Source organism: Castor canadensis, chromosome 16 (assembly GCF_047511655.1).
Source record: "Castor canadensis chromosome 16, mCasCan1.hap1v2, whole genome shotgun sequence".
NCBI classification, from domain to species: Eukaryota; Metazoa; Chordata; class Mammalia; order Rodentia; family Castoridae; genus Castor; species Castor canadensis.
In genome coordinates, this window is record NC_133401.1 from 19,117,152 (window position 1) to 19,122,003 (window position 4,852).

The following is a 4,852-nucleotide window of genomic DNA, read 5'->3' on the forward strand; positions in this document are numbered from 1 at the left end:
TCTCGTCTTGCTTTTAAACTAAGAAAGTTGGATTAGATGGTCTTTCATTTTCTTCCCACATGAAAATTTCTCTTAGATTATTGTTGCTCCCCCAAAAAACAGTGAAGACAAACATAATTCTTTCAGTAGATGCAGAAAAAGCCTTTGACAAAATTCAACACCCTTTCATGATAAAAGCGCTGCAGAAACTAGGAATAGAGGAATGGTCCTCAACATAAAAAAAGGCTATATATGACAAACCTAAATCTAACATCATACTAAAGGAAGAAGTGATACTATTCCTGTTAAGTCAGGAATGAGACAGGGCTGTCTACTTTCTCTACTCCTATTCAATACAGTTTTGGAAATCTTAGCCAGAGCAATAAAAGAAGTGCAAGAAATTGAAGGTATTCAGATAAGGAAGGAAGATGTCAAGCTATCCTTGCTTGCAGATGACATGATCCTATACCTAACAGATCCTAAAAACTCTACCAAAAAACTATTAAAAATTATAAATTCTTTTGACAATGTAGCAGAATACAAAATTAACTTACAGAAATCACTAGCCTTCTCATACACCAATAATGAACAGATTGAGAAAGAAGTCAAGGAAACAAAACCATTTACAATAGCCCCAAATACAATAAAGTACTTGGAATATATTTATTGAAGGAAAGCAAACACCTTTTAAATGAAAGGTATAAACTACTGAAGAGAGAAATTGCAGAAGACATCAGAAGACTGAAAGACCTTCCATGCTCATGGATTGGTAGAATCAACATTGTGAAAATGGTGATACTGCCGAAAGTAATCTACATGTTCAGTGCAATTCTGACTAAAATTCCAGTGACATTGAGCACAATAACAGAAAAATCAATATTGAAATACATATAGAAACACAAAAGACCTCAAATAGTAAAAGCAATTCTGAGCAAAAAGTCCAGTGCTGTATTATCTCATTAACAGACTTCAAACTATACAACAGAGCCATGACAATTAAAACAGCATAGTGTTGGTGCAAAAACAGAGAGGAAGACCAAGGGATCAGAACAGAAAACCCAGACATAGACTCACACAACTACAGCCAAATAGCCTTCAACAGAGAAAAACACATGATGGAGAAAAGACAGCTTCTTGAACAAATGTTGCTGAGAAAACTGAAACTAGATCCCTGTCTTTACCCTATACCAAACTCAAGTCAAAGGGGGCTGAAGATCTTAATATAAGGCGTGAAACTTTGAAACAACTCCAGGAAGTAGCAGGAATTATACTGAAACATATAGGTATAGGAAATGACTTCCTAAGTAGGAGTCATAAGGTTCAGCTTCAAAGACAAAGAATGAACAAATGGGACTGCATCAAACTAAAGAGCTTTTGCAAGCAAAAGAAACATTCATTAGAGTCAGAAGACTGCCCACAGATTGGGAAAAAATACTTTCCAGCTACTCATGTGCTAAGGGACTAATATACACAATCTACAGGAAACTCAAAAAACTTAACCCCCCAAAAACCTACATCCCAACAAAGAAATGGGCATATGAATAAAACTGGGCATTCTCAAAGGAACAGGTACAAATGACAAGTAAATACATGAAGAAGCTTTCAACTTCCATGGTTGCAGAAGAGATGCAAATCAAAACAAGACTTAGATTTCATCTCACCTCAGTTAGAATGTCTATAATCAAGGGCAATAACAACAACAAAGGATGTGGCAAAGTAGGAAAACTTATATATTGTTGGTGGGAATAGAAATTATTAGACCACTGTGGAAAGCAGTATGGAGATTCTACAAAAAGCAAAAAATAGAACTGTTATATGATCCAGTGATATTGCACCTGGGCATCTTCCTAAAGGAATGTGAGTAAGAACACAGTAGAGACACCAGTACACCAATGTCCATCACAGCACTGTTCACAATAGCCAACCCTTGGAAACAACCCAGGTGCCCTACAACTGATGAATGGATCAATAACATGTGGTATATATACACAATGGAGTATTACTCAGCCATAAGAAATGACATTTTCTTATATCTAACATGTGATTTGAAGGTAAATGGATGCAATTGGAAGACATCATGTTAAGTGAAGTAAGCCAGGATCAGAAACAGAAAAGCCACATGTTTTTTCTCATACTTGGAAGACAGATCAAAAGATAAACATATAAATAAAAACAAGCATGATCACATATAAATTCAGATGTAGAACATGTTTTAATAGTGGAATTACTTTGTGGCACTCAGGGAAAGTGAGCAAGGAAAAGAGAATGATGGAACATTAGTACTATTGTAAAACATAAGATCTGTGAAAGCAGAGGATATAAGGATATGCACTGACAGCTGTTGAAAAATGTGTGGGAGGTAAAGGGGTAAGGGAGAGTATTAAAGGGGTTGAATAGACTAGATAAAGTATACCTGTTGGGGACATAGATTGAGAAATCCCATTGAATATCAAATTAAATATTAATAATGAAAGACAAGACTATAAAATAGGTACAGTGTGAGTGGGGGTGGTACTAAAGAGAGGGGAGAAGATGAAAAAAGGAGATTGAGGTGAGGGCATATTGTTGATGGACTTTATATTCCTGTATGAAATAGTACAAAGAAACCTCTTGGAATTGCTTTTAGTGTGACAGGGAGAAGGCTGAGGGGGAAAGACGATGGTAAGATGTGACTAATGTATAATATAAACCCACTCAAAATCCCCCCTTGTATAATGAATATATACTAACAAAATTTATAAAAAATTAAAATGTGAATGATATTCCAGTATCTAGAATATTATTCATCCATAAAGAAGAATGCGATTTTGTTATTTGCAGGCAAATGAATGGAACTGGAGAACATCAATTTACCTTAAGTAAGCCAGGTTCAGCAAGACAAGCTTGTATATTTGTCTTATAATTGGAAGATAGATGCAAATGCAAGCATTATAATATATTCATATGTATATATATGAAAATTTTTCCAAGAATAGAGTTGGTAGAGCAGTCTACGTGAGGAGGTTAAGGAGAGAATGATAGCAAATAATAACGAAATATATCACATCTGTGCAGGAACACGACACAGCAAAATGTACTGAAAAGTGTTGAACAATATGAGGTGGTGGGAAAACGTAAGGAAGAGTAGTAGAAGGGTTAGACTGATGAAAGTACCAAACTCTTTACAGAAGAGTTTACTGAAGCCATCTGTGATTCACCCTGAATTTCCTTTGAGTGTCTTAATAACTGTAGTTTAATTATATAAATATATTATAAAATAAAGCATATGCAGATATATAAAAAGACCACTATCCTTAAAATTTCAGTGGTCTATGTATAGCATTTCTGTAACTTTTCTTTCCTTCCCATAATAACATCGTAGCCTCTGATTACCCTTCCATACTAGGTGTTCCAGACTGTGTGGATGACCTGTACATGCCCCAAATGCACTTTTTCATTCTTCCTGCTAAGGTCAACCAAGCTCCTTAAGGGCTAATCTTGGGGTCCTGTGAGGAGCCTCTAAGCTCTTTAACCTCTATGGTGTTGGTGATTCTTCAATTGGGAAGTCAAGGGACTCATGGAAGTTGTAGGGCTTTCTGGTTTGGAAGGAGTCTATCATCCCCAGGCATCTGGCTGGTCTAAGAGTATGAGGACCAAATGGCTGTCTCCTCAGCCCTCTAGTTCTTCTCTGGCTTTTAGCCTCCAAGACTTGGTTGTTGAATGCACAGATGACTCCTGCCAGTTTGGAGTTCTTTTTAAGCCATGATCATATCTGGTCTGTGGCTGTTAGTATCTTTCAATATTAAAAAGTTTTAGGATAACCCAATTAATCTATAGAACAGTTTACTTATTTAACAATTTAGTTTTAGAAAAAGCTATACCTAAGAGCATTTCTGCCATCTCCATGAACCTGACTGCAAATGCTTCTAGAAAGCATTAAAACTGTGGAGTACAGACAGCTAAGCAGATAATTTAGCTGTTTCTGTAGTATGTAGCATTATTGTTTCAAAATTTTCCAGGTGTTTATTTTTTATTATTGTCTTGCTGGGAGTACACTGTGATATATACAAAAGTTCTTACAATATATCTTGGTTAAATTCATCCCCCATCATTCTCCTTAATCACCCTCCCCCAATTACTGTATAAGTTTTACCAGGTCTCAATTTTCCATTTTTACATATGAACACATAATATTTTCACCATATTTACCCTCCTACACACCTTTCCTATATCCTCCACCAGCCCACCTGTGCTAACCCCCAGGATGTAACTGTTTTACTTTTCTTTCCTGTGTTTACAAAAAAATGAGATTTTTGTTTGTATAAGATAATTATATAAGAACTTTCACTGTGAGTTTTCCATGAATATATGTATTATAACCTGAATTATTTCATCCCCTGTATTTTTCTCCATTTTACTTTAGTCCTCTTTTTGTGGTGATTTCAACAGGTTTAAAAGTTCTATATTCATTCTTATATAGAATGTACATCAACCATATTCATCTTCTTAACTTCCTTCTTTTACCCTCCTCTCTCTTAGTGTGACCTGTTTTCATAATATTGCTGTATTTGTATTGGGCCTATATTCCACATATGAGAGAAAACATGTTGACTGGCTTTCTGACTTCATTTGAGATGATGTTCTCCAGTTTCACCCATTTACCTGTAAACAACAAAATTTCATTCTCTCATGACTGAATAGAATTCTATTGTGGATAAATCTCACATTTTCTTAATTCATTCATCAGTAACTGGGCACTTTGGTAATTTCCATAGCTTAGGTATTGTGAATAGTGTTTCAGTAAACAAGGATGTACAGGTTCCTTTACTGTACCCTGATTTACATTCCTTCAGATATATTCCCAGAAGTGGTATTGCTGCATCATATGGCAGTT